The following is a 12,084-nucleotide window of genomic DNA, read 5'->3' on the forward strand; positions in this document are numbered from 1 at the left end:
AACATCACACACCGGGGACTGTTGTGGGGTGGGGGGAGTGGGGAGGGGCAGCATTAGGAGATATACCTAATGCTAAATGACGAGTTAATGGGTGCAGCACACCAACATGGCACATGGATACATATGTAACAAACCTGCACATTGTGCACATGTACCCTAAAACCTAAAGTATAATAATAAAAAACGTTATCCAATATATTACTATAACATATCATTGTAAGGATTTCTTTTGCATAAATTATCCAATTTATCTCTTTTCCTACTGTTTCTGTTTTGTGCAATTATAAGTGAGGATTCAATGAACATCCTAGTGCATGGCTCCTTGTGCCTACATAGAAGAGTTTCTTCAGGGCAGAGCTTCCCAACTGAGTTATAAGTGTTCTGATATATTGATCCCCTTAGCTCTACAGGAAGGTAGCTTTGGCTTCAGTGGCTGCCCCTAGGGAATGTTGCCTCTGGCCAAGACCACACTGTCTGTTTATTCCAGTGAGCTGATAGCATTTTAAATATATGTTCTGATGTGAAAAGTATTGAAATAAATTGCTCTAGTATGGAAACACTGAAGTTGAATTTCTTGGTCAAAGAGTATGTAGTAGTTACCTATTGCTGTGTAACAAATTTCCCTAAAACATAGCAGCTAAAAACAACAAACATTTATCATATCAGTTTCTATGGGTCTGGAATCCAGGCATGGCTTAGTTAGGTGCCTCTGGCTCAAAGTTTCTTATGAGATTGCACCCAAGCTCTCATCTAGGGTTGCCTTCTCATTTGAAGGCTCAAGTAGGGTAAGAGGTCCACTTCCAAGCTCTTTTGCATGGTTGTTGACAGGCCAAAGAAGACCCATTTCTAAGCTAACTCATGTGGCTGTTGTCAGGCTTTGATTCCTTGTCATGTGGACCTATCCGTAGGCTTCCTAAGTCTCCTTACAGCATGGTAGCTGGAGAGAGAGAGAGAGAGAGAGATCCCAAGAGGAAAGATGCAGTCTTTTTATAACTTAATCTCAGAAGTGAGATCCCATCACTTTTGCCATATCCTATTCATTAAAAACAAGCCATGGAATTTGTTCATTTTATCCAAGTTATCAAATTTGTGGCCATAGAGTTGTTCATAATACTTTTTATTATCCTTTTAATGTCCATGAGGTCAGTAGCAATGGCTCCTCTCTAATTTCTGATATGAGTAATTTTGTTTACTCTCTTGTTTTCTTGGTCAGTCTGGCTACAAGCTTCTCAATCTTGTTGACCTTTTCAAAGAACCAGCTTTTGATTGTATTGCTTTTTCTCTACTATTGTTCTGTTTTCAATTTCATTGATTCCTGTTTTAATTTTTATTGCATTTTTTTTCTGCTTACTTTGGACTGAATTTGCTGTTTTATTTTCTAGTTTCCTAAGATGGAAGCTTAGATGATTTATTTAAGGTATTTCTTAGTTTCTAATGTATGCATTCAATGCTACAAATTTCCCTCTAAGCACCACTTTTGCTGCATCCCACAAATTTTGGTAATTTATCTCAAAATATTTTAAAATTTATCTTGACACTTCTTCTCTAACCCATGTTTTATTTAGAAGTATATTGTTTAATCTCCAAATATTATGTTATTTTCCAGCTACCATTCTTCTATTGATTCCTAATTCAATTTCATTGTGGTCTGAAAGCATACTTTGTATAATGTTTATTCTTTTAAATTTGTTAAGGCATGTTTCATGGCCCAGGATGTAGTCAATCTTGGTGAATGTTCAATGTGAGCTTGAAAAGAATGTGTATTCTGCTTTTGTTGGATGAAGTTGTCTATAAATGTCAATTAGATCCAGTTGATTGATGGTGCTATTCAGTTCAACTATATCTTTACTTATTTTCTGCCTGCTGGATCTGTCAATTACTGATAGAGTGGTGTTGAAGTCTCCAACTATACTTGTGGATTCATCTATTTTTTCTTGAAGTCCTATCAGTTTTTGACTCATGTATTTTGATGTTCTGTTGTTAGGCACACACACATTAAAGATTGTTGTGTCTTCTTGGAGAACTGACTTTTTTTTAATTACATAACACACCTATTTATCCCTAATAATTTTCTTTGTTCTGAAATCTGCTGTGTCTGAAATTAACATAGCTACTCTGGCTTTCTTTTGATTACTGTTAGTATGGTATATATTTCTGAATCCCTTTACTTTTAGTTTATCTCTGTCTTTAGAAAGTTGGTTTCATGTAGATAACATATAGTTAAATATTGTTTTTAAAATCCATTCTGATAGTATCTTTTAATTGGTGCATTTAGATCATTCACATTTAAAGTGATTATTGATATAGTTGGATTAATATCTACCATACTTGTAACTATTCCCTATTTGACGCCCTTGGTGTTTTGTTTTTTTTTTTTTTTGAGATGGAATCTTGCTCTGTCACCCAGGCTGGAGTGCAGTGGCGCGATCTCAGCTCACTTGAAACACCACCTCCCACGTTCAAGTGGTTCTCCTGCCTTAGCCTCCTGAGTAGCTGGGATTATAGGCACCCACCACACCTGGGTAATTTTTGTAATTTTTTTAGTAGAGACAGGGTTTCACCATGTTGCCCAGGCTGGTGTTGAACTCCTGACCTCAGGTGATCCACCCACCTTGGCCTCCCAAAGTGCTGGGATTACACGTGTGAGCCACGATGTGCAGTTTTTTTTTTTTTTTTTTTTTTTTTTTGAGATAGGGTCTCACTCTGTCACTCAGACTGGGATGCAGTGGTGCGATGTCAGCTCACTGCAGCCTTGTCTCCCAGGCTCAAGTAATCCTCCAACCTCAGCCTCCTGAGTAGCTGAGACTACAGGCACACACCACCATGCTCAGCTAACTTTTTAACTTTTTTGTAGAGACGAGGCCTCCCTATATTGCCCAGGCTGGTCTGGAACTCCTGGGCTCAAGCGATCCTCCCACCTCACCTCCCAAAGTGCTGGGATTACAGGCATGAACCACCGCACCCAGTTTCTCTGATTTTAATTAAGCATTTCATATGTTAAATTTTCTCTCCTCTCTTAGCATATTAATTTTACTTTTTATTTTTACTTTTTTAGTGATTAAAGTTTGCAATATACATTTACAACGAGTCCAAGTTCACTTTTAAATAACACTATAACTTCTCAGGAATAGGGCAGGCACCTTATAACATAATATTTCCAATTCCTTCCTTCAGTCTCTTATGACAGAAATGTAATAAGCATTTCTGCCATTCATTTCATTAGTATATATACTATAATCATCCAACATATTGCTACTATTATTTTTGAACAAGCTGTTATTAGATCAGTTAGTAACAAGAAAAACAAAATATTTTATTTTATTTATACCTTCATTTATTTCTGTTTTAATGTTCTTCCTTTCTTTACGTAGATTCATATTTCTAACCAATGTTAATTTTCTTCTCTCTGAAGAACCTTTTTTAACATTTCTTGCAAGGCAGTTCCTAGAAGTGACATCATAACATATTTGCCACATTCTATTTATTAAAGGTGAGTTACTAGCCCTAACCCACACTCAATGGGAGGAGATGACCCAAGAGCATGCATGGGGGCAGGAGGAGGACATCATGAGGCATTATGGGGGCAGGAGGAGGTTGGAGCATTTCAACTTGAATAAATATTCCCAATCTGTTTTCCAAAATGGTTGTAACAATTCACATTTTCACCTGAAGTTTATTCACATATCTGCTTTTGGTGAGTATTTCGCCAGATCCTCAGCACTCTTGATATAGGCTTTAAAATTGTTGCCAATCTGATGAGTATGGAACACTGGCTTTGCTTTTCCCTGAATTACTAGAGAAGTTAAGCATCCTTTTACAGTTTTTGACCATTTAGATCTCTTCTCTGAATTGCTTGTTCCTATCTTTTGTCCATGTTTCTACTGGGATTGTTTATATGGTTATTGATTTCTAGGAGTTCTTTATATATTCTGAATACCAGATGTCAGCTGTATTTGTACCATTGCAAATATCTTCTCATAGTCGGAGTTTTCTTTAAATGTAAATATGAAATTTTAAAAGCACTTAAAATAAACCATGGGAGAATGTTTTTTCATAATCCTGGAATGGAGAAGACCTTTGTAAGTTCGATGAACTATACAAGAGAAAAAAAAAAAAGAGAAAAAGTTTCAACTGCATCGAAAAAAATCTTCTGGCCAGCAAAAAATAAACAATTCTAAGTAAAGTAAAAGACAAATGAAGAGCCAGGCACAGTGGCTCGCCTGGACAACTTGAAGCCAGGAGTTCAAGACCAGCTTAGGTAGCATAGCAAGACCCCATTTCAATTAAATATTTGCTGCTAATTGCATAAAGGACTAATTTCCCAAATACATGAAGAGCTCCTATAAATCAATAAAAGGCCAACAAACCAATTTTAACATGAGCAAAGGATACCAATGTACATTTTATTAGAAAGGAAATACAAATGGCATTTCAACATTTGAGAAGACGTTCAAGCTCAATGATAAAAATAAAATGGGATGTGATTTCACCCATCAGACTGAGCAATGAGAGACAGTTTGATAAACATCGTTGTTGAAGGTGTGGAGCCACAGGCAGGCACCCTTCAACATTGCTGGTGGTAGGGTGAGGGTACTTGGTAGTTAGAGCCTCTGTAGTCAGCAAGTCGGCAATAGCTATCAAATTACTAATGCACATACTTTTTGGCCCAGAAATTCTACTTCTAGGAATATGCTTACAGATATACTTGCACATGATTGAAATGAAATATGTACTATTTTATTCCTTACATCACAGTATTGTTTTTAATAGCAAAAAACTAGAATGAACCTAAACGTTTATCAAGAGGGAAATGAATAGTTGTGATGGTGGAAGACCTACTGTAACACAGCTAAGATGCAGAATCTAATGCTAGTTGTATCAGAAGGGATAAATCTAGAAATCAATATTGAATGCAAAAAGTGAGTTGTAAGAGGGTGTGTATATTACAATAGTATTTATATATGTTTTAAAAGCACATAGAGGGCATTGTAGGTTCAAGATTGTTCTATCTTCTCAGAGAATTATTTGATCACTAATAAATGACATAACGACGTATCTCTAATAAGACTTTTGGCATAAAGGTCAATCTTGTCAGCAATTCTACTTTCCAGTTTGTTTGTTTGTTTGTTTATTTTGAGATGGAGTCTCACTCTGTCGCCCAGGCAGGAGTGCAGCAGCATGATCTCGACTCACTACAACCTCTGCCTCCTGGGTTCAGGTGATTCTCCTGCCTCAGCCTCCCGAGTAGCTGGGAATACAGGCTCATGCCACCAGGCCAGGCTAATTTTTGTATTTTTAGTAGAGACGGTTTTGCCATGTTGGCCAGGCTGGTCTTGAACTCCTGACCTCAAGTGATCTGCCTGCCTGGGCCTCCCAAAGTGCTGGGATTACAGGAGTGAGCCACCATGCCCAGCCTCCAGTTTTCTTTTGATAAGATTTTTTTCTGGCATATTTTTACTCATCTTTAAAAAATATTTTTAAGGTAATATCTTTATAATTGCACACAAATATTTATGTAATTTTAGACACAGTCATAAAATAAATCCTATGTGCATGCTTTATTAAAACTATAGTCTTTTCTGAGCTTGGGTGGCCAGAGGAGTGGTAGCAGCCAGCCAGCTCAGCTTCGCGAAGGCTCTCCGCGCGCCGCGGCCCACAGGCACTCGGCACGCGCCCTCCCCGTCGCCAGGATTCCCAAGAGGAAGGTCTGCTCCGCTGAAGGGGCCGCCAAGGAAGAGCCCAAGAGGTGATCTGCGCGGTTGTCAGCTAAACCTCCTGCAAAAGTGGAAGCAAAGCCGAAAAAGGCAGCAGCAAAGGACAAATCTTCAGACAAAAAAGTGCAAACAAAAGGGAAAAGGGGCACAAAAGGAAAACAGGCCAAAGTGGCTAACCAACAAACTAAAGAAGATTTACCTGCAGAAAACAGGGGAAGGAAAACTGAGGAGAGTCCAGCCTCTGATGAAGCAGGAGCCAAGTCTGATTAGCACCATATACAATGTCTTATCAGTGGTCCCTGTCTCCCTTCTTGTACAATCCAGAGGAATATTTTTATCAACTATTTTGTAAATGCAAGTTTTTTAGTAGCTCTAGAAACATTTTTGAGAAGGAGGGAATCACACCTCATCCCATTTTTTAAGTGTAAATGCTTTTTTTTTAAGAGGTGAAACCGTTTGCTGGTTGTTTATTTTTTGGTACAACCAGAAAATAGTGTGGGATATTGAATTATGGGAGGCTTTGACCGTCTCGGGTGCCAGCTTAACATTCCATAGATGGGGGGGTTCGTTTTTATATCCTATAATACAAAGCATATTAAATGGCAATATGGAGTCAGTCCTGCATTTAATGTCTTGAATATTTTAAATTATTTCTAGTCCCATGTTTTTGTTTTTGTTTTTGTTTTAGTAGAATTGTTTCCTAAAGAAAACCACTCCTTGATCATGGCTCTCCCTGTCAGAACTGTGTGCACTCTATAACATCTTCGGTTGTGGTAGTCCTGTTTTCCTGATAACTTTGTTACTGTGCTGTGAAAGATTTAAAATTTGAATATGTAGTGTACATGCTATTCAGTTGTGAATTGGTGGGACGTATACAACAGCTTATCAACATTTGAAGGTACTGGTACTTGATAGCCTCTTAAGGAAAATTTGCTTCCAAATTTTAAGTACGAAAGTCACTGGAATAACTTTAAAAAAGAATTACAATACATGGCTTTTTAGATTTTTGTTACATATGTTAAGAATTGTGTACAAATCAAAATGTCTGTATTGATCCTCAACCAATAAACTCTCAATTATGAAAGAAAAAAATTATAGTCCTTTCTATTTTTACTTGCCTCCCACCTCGGCCTATATCAGTACCCCCTCCACAACCTATGTCAATAAACTAGTATTCATTATTCCATATTTTTCTTCATACTTGTGTAATCACATACAGACATATATGTACACATATATGTATACTTTTGTGTGTATATACATACATACATATGCAATACATGCACAAGTTTTTATTTGTCCTTTTTTATTAAATTGAGATTATATACATACTTTTCCAGTTCATGTTCTTCTCACTCAATAACACTCCCTGGAAATCAGTCAGTATGGCTCTAATTACTGATCTTTAACAGTCGCCTAGTATTTCAGAGTGTGGATGTGTCACAATCTACTCAGCTATTACTATGATTTTTAGGGTTTAAAAAAGCTGTAAGTAATTATGCAATACACATCTGTTATGGTTTGAATGTCTCCTCCAAAACTCATGTTGAACTTTAATTGCCAGTGTAATGGAATTGGGAGATGGGGCCTTTAAGAGGTGATTAGGTCATGAGGGCTCCACCCTCTTGAATAAATTAATGTCATTATTGTGGCAGTGAGTTAGTTACAGAGGGAATGGGTTCCTGATAAAGTGATAAGTTTGGCCTCTTCTTACTCTGTATTCTGCATGCTCACTTCCACCTTTTGCCTTCCACCAGATGCCAGTGCCATGCTCTTGGACTTCCCAACCTCCAGAACCATGAGCCAAATAAACTTCTGTTCTTTACAAATTACCCAGTCTGTGGTATTCTGATACAGCAGCAGAAAATGAACTAAGACATCTTTGTCCACATAGGTCCTTAAGTATTGGGGCTTCCATTCTCATGGGATGATGTCTCAGAAGTAGGATTGCTAGGTCAAATGATGTGCATCTTTTTTATTTTAATAAATGGTGCCAGACTGCTTTCCCCAAAGGCTGGAGCCTTCTCACTTCCTCGACAATGTGTGGCCCAGCAGCCTGGCTAACTTGACTTATTCTTGGCAAAGATTCCTCTCCAAGGAATTTGAAATTCAAAAGGAGACACACAGAGATTGAGAAGATTGGAGCTGAGTCATATTCATACCAATCAATTCTGAAAACAAGCCCAATATCTTGAAAATACAGTCTTAGTTTTTGCCCCAGTTAGCCAGAGTTGAATTCTGTTGCTTGCAACCAAAAGACACTAATAAGCCGTAGTCATGGACTGAGACCTCAGCCTGGTCACAAATCCAGCCCTGATCCCAACTACGAATTCAACTCTAATCCACGCCATAGACTTAATCCTCACCCAGGTTGGAAACTGAGGGCCATTCCTGGCCCCAGACTTCATTGAACTCCTGCCAAGAACCCCTCTTCAAGGGGTGTTCCCGGCTGTCAGTGGATACATTTCAGTGGAAACATTTCAGCCAAACGTATCCATAACCTGGGACCCAAAGTTAAGGCTTCTTTGTGGCAACCAATGCCCATGACTTCTGGAGACAGGGGGGATTTTCTTGTGAAGAAAAATTTGTAAAATGTAAGAGATGTTTTGGGGACATCTGGGTTGCAGGAAATAAAAGACCAAAAGAGAACATGGTTCTGGGGTGAGGGTTTAGTTTGTGGAGGCAGATAACAGGGATATGAGGGAGCTAAGTGTCTGGAGCTGAATGGGGCTGGGATGAATCGCCTGCTGGAGACTACATGGGTCTCTATGAGAGAGAGATCCCATGCTCCCAAGGCAAGCTCAGAGGAGTTGTCATCAAGAGGTCCAGGCAGCCTGTGGCCCAGAGTCCTCCTCCTTTGTCTCTCTCAACATTCTGGCACTGCCTCAACTGGCTCAATGGGCCCCCATGAGGCTCAGGCCCCTTTCCCCACTGTCCTGACTTCCCACAGGCCCCAAAGCCACCTGCCACCTCCTCCTTCCCTCCAATTTCCTTCCCATCATCTTTTCCCCTGGTGTGTCTTCTCACTGCATGCCTCCTGCTGAATTTCAGGGATTAGGACTGTCTACCATGGGACACAGCTCCCTTCTCTTCTCCCCAGAGCCAGGAGGCTCTTGCCAAATCTGGTCCCAGCCTCACTTCAAGGATCTCTGAAATGAATTAGGCAGAACTTGCTGGGTGTGTGGCTGGAGAGACAAGCCAAGAGTGTGGGGAGGCGACTACCATTTGTCAAACACCTATTATTATATACCAGGTAGGGAGTTAGCACTTAGCTCCCCTATTTAATCTCCACAGCAAGCCAATGAGATAGCAATTTTATTGTCAGATCGGGAAGCTGAGGCCCAGGGATGTTCAAAGATTTGTCCAAGGCTACTCAGCCAGAGGTGGCAGAGCTGGGATTTGGACTCAGGACTGTTGATTCCAAAGCCAGCTCCTTCTAGGACTAAAGCAAGAGGAATGTAGTGGCCTCTACCAGATAGAGTTCCCCGGTGGAGGCCTAGAGCACCTTCCTGGACCCTGGGCCCACTCTGTAGGGAGGGCTAGCTGGGTAAGAGCTGTGCTAGAGGGGCAGAGAAGCAGGTTCCTCTCACTCCAACCCCTGCAGGTTCCGCTCAGGCAGTGCTGGCCTCCCTCCTCCCATAGAGTCTCCCTGCTTCCTTTATTCCTCAACAGGGAGAGAAGGGAGCCAGCAGACAGTGCTGAGAGTAGAGTAGGCAGTCAGAAGACCAGATCCAGGTCATTTACAGGCAAGAACTCTGGGCTGCCCCTGCTTCACTGTTTCCATCAGGGCAATGGGGCGTGGGCGGGTGTATAAGACGATGGCTGAGACCGTGTCAGCTCCACCAGTGTGTGTGTGGTGAGGCCTGCCTGGGCAGGCAAGTGCTGTGACCATGTCAGTGGAGATGGCTTTGCCCACAGAACATGATTCAGGGGATAGCAAGGGCAGGAGCTAGGGTAAGCCAGGAAGACACATCAATAGCTGGTACGAGAGTTCTGTTACGCCCTGCCTGGGGTCCAAGCCCTGCCTCTGGCTGCCCCATCATGACAGAAAGGCAGAGGATAAGCAAATGAGAATCTGTGGTTAATAGAAATGGGGCCTTTTTGAAAAGAGGAACACTAGAGGAAATGCAAGGAGGTAAGAAAGGGCTGGAAACACTCTCCTGGTTGTCCTGAGAGGGAGAGGAAATTGCACCTGTAAGAAAAAGCTTGCCTTTAGATCTCCACAGAGGCAAGGGGCACTGTGTGGCTGATTAAGCAGAGCTCTAGTTACAGGCCTGATACCCCTGCTTGCTGTGCAACCCTGAGCAGGTCTTTTCTTCCTCTCTGGGTCTCAGTGTTTCCATCTGCACAGTGAGAATTTGGACCTAAATGTTCTCCAAGAGCTCAGTCAGCTCTCAAGTTCCAAAATCTTCTCCAAACCTTCTCTGAGTCAAGCCCTTTGAGCATGGCTGTGCCTCAGGCACTGACAGTTGTTTTAATGTGCTGATCAGTAGTGGAAGTCACAGTAACATTGTGAGGTGGGGGTGGTGTGCATCGGGGTCATCCTAGGATCCAACGTGAACTCCTCACCATGTCCTAGAGGCTTGAGTGGATTAATGCCCTGCCCATCTTTCCAGCCTCCCCTCTCCCTCTCCAGTTTCCCCTGGCCTCCTTTCCTTGTCTGGGACATATCAGACTCCCTCTTGCTTTGGCACCTTCACATACACTGTTCACTATACTTGGAATGCAGGATCCCCAACTCTTTGGTAATTCTCTTCCTTTTGATCTCAGCTGAAATGACTTTCTTCCAGGAAGTCTTCCTGGGCCCCTAGCCTAGGCCAGTTCCCACTCTGAAACATACTCACAGCATCATGATAATGATCATAGTAGTAATTGCTTGTATCATATAAGTATGTTTGTATCTGTCTCTCCTCCTCAATTACTATCAGCTCCCTGATAGGAGGACCCTTGTTTATCTCATTCACAGCTCTACCCCTGGTGTCCAATAACCCAGGAAACTTTTAACCAACAAATATTTCTTGAAAACAAAACCCCTAGAAGCTGCCATGTGCTGTAGACCTACTGGGGGCCAGGCACAGACATACAGCATCTCATTGGGTCCTTGAATCATGCTCTCCCTACTTATTTCTTAGGTGCAGAGATGGTGTGGCAGACAGCTGATGGGTTTTGTCCTTCCAGAAGATCTTTGTCCTGGATCAGTTGGCTGGGGTGTGCAGAGCTGGGCCTGGCAAGCAGGTCTGCCTGTTTTGTGCCTCCTTTTTTGCTTGCCACCACTCTTCAGAGAGGAGCAGCAGCTGTGGCCGCTCCTCGTGTTCCCATAGCAACCAATGCTTACCTCCCGCTCACACTGGTTCCTAATTGCCTGATTACACATCTTCTCCCCCGCCAGCTCGCCAGCTCGGGAGCTTCTTGAGAGCAGGGTCCATGGCAGGCTTTGCTCACCATTGCGTGGCTCCAGGCTCAGTGAGTATTAGTTAAATGAACAAAAATGAATGCATGACCATCCATGCACATGGGTTTTTAAAAGCTTTCATCAAAAACAAGGCACCTGGCAGCCTGTAGTGGCTGGGGGGAGGGCAAATTTGAGGACTTGGTGCTCCTGGCTCACCTCTGCTGAGTGGAGTGGGTGGCCAGCCCCCCTTCTCCTCTCTCCCCTGCTGCCTGGGGAAGCTCTTTAGAAAACAGGCAAGACAGCCTGCACGGTCATGGCTGCTGGCAGGAGGGGGATGCTGGAGATGGTGTGACACCCTCCCCTACCAATCCCCCCACCCCTGCTCCACCATGCACAGGCACACTCAAACTCCCTCACCACCTCCTTCTGATGGAAGCCGTCTCAAATGGCCAGTTTTTGCTTTAAGAATTACCAGAAACAATTGAGCAGCCTATTCAATTCTAATGCTCTGTTCACAATCTCACCAGTCAGCCCCTTTACTCTGTTCCCATTGCCACCATGTTAATCCCACTCACCACCATCTTCCACCTGAGCTGCTCCAACAGCTTCCTCCCTGCCCCCCTTCTGTCCTTTTCTCTTTCCCCTCCTGCCCTCCCTCACACCATCTTCCATGACACAGGCAGAAGGAGTGTCCCAAACAGAAATCATCCCACGTTATTCCTAGCCAGACTCACGAGGGAGGCAGGTGCATTTTTTACTATTTTTGCGGCATGACAGAGTCTGTGTAAGTCACTGAAGCACCTAGAGGGGAAGCAGGCAAAGCTACTAGTCCATTAATTTAGTCTTTAAATGTTTGTTCCCTTAAATGTTTGGCTTTGGACCACACATGAGCTAGTGAGCCCAGAGCTCACAAGGATGGGACCAATATGAGTTTTTACCCTAATGGAAGGAACAGGAAAAAAAAAAAAAAAAAAAAAA

General features: G+C 42.1%; 1 long non-coding RNA gene across 1 annotated transcript in view; it reads left to right on the forward strand.

Moving 5' to 3' along the window:
* Positions 1-11,088: 11,088 nt before the first annotated feature.
* Positions 11,089-12,084, forward strand: part of LOC116811324 (uncharacterized) — a 30,545-nt gene continuing 29,549 nt past the window's right edge. The window contains exon 1 of the long non-coding RNA XR_004370454.1: positions 11,089-11,177. This is a non-coding gene — a long non-coding RNA (uncharacterized LOC116811324). The remainder of the gene's footprint in view (positions 11,178-12,084) is intronic.

Source organism: Hylobates moloch, unplaced genomic scaffold, assembly GCF_009828535.3.
Source record: "Hylobates moloch isolate HMO894 unplaced genomic scaffold, HMol_V3 SCAFFOLD_7, whole genome shotgun sequence".
Classification (NCBI taxonomy): Eukaryota; Metazoa; Chordata; class Mammalia; order Primates; family Hylobatidae; genus Hylobates; species Hylobates moloch.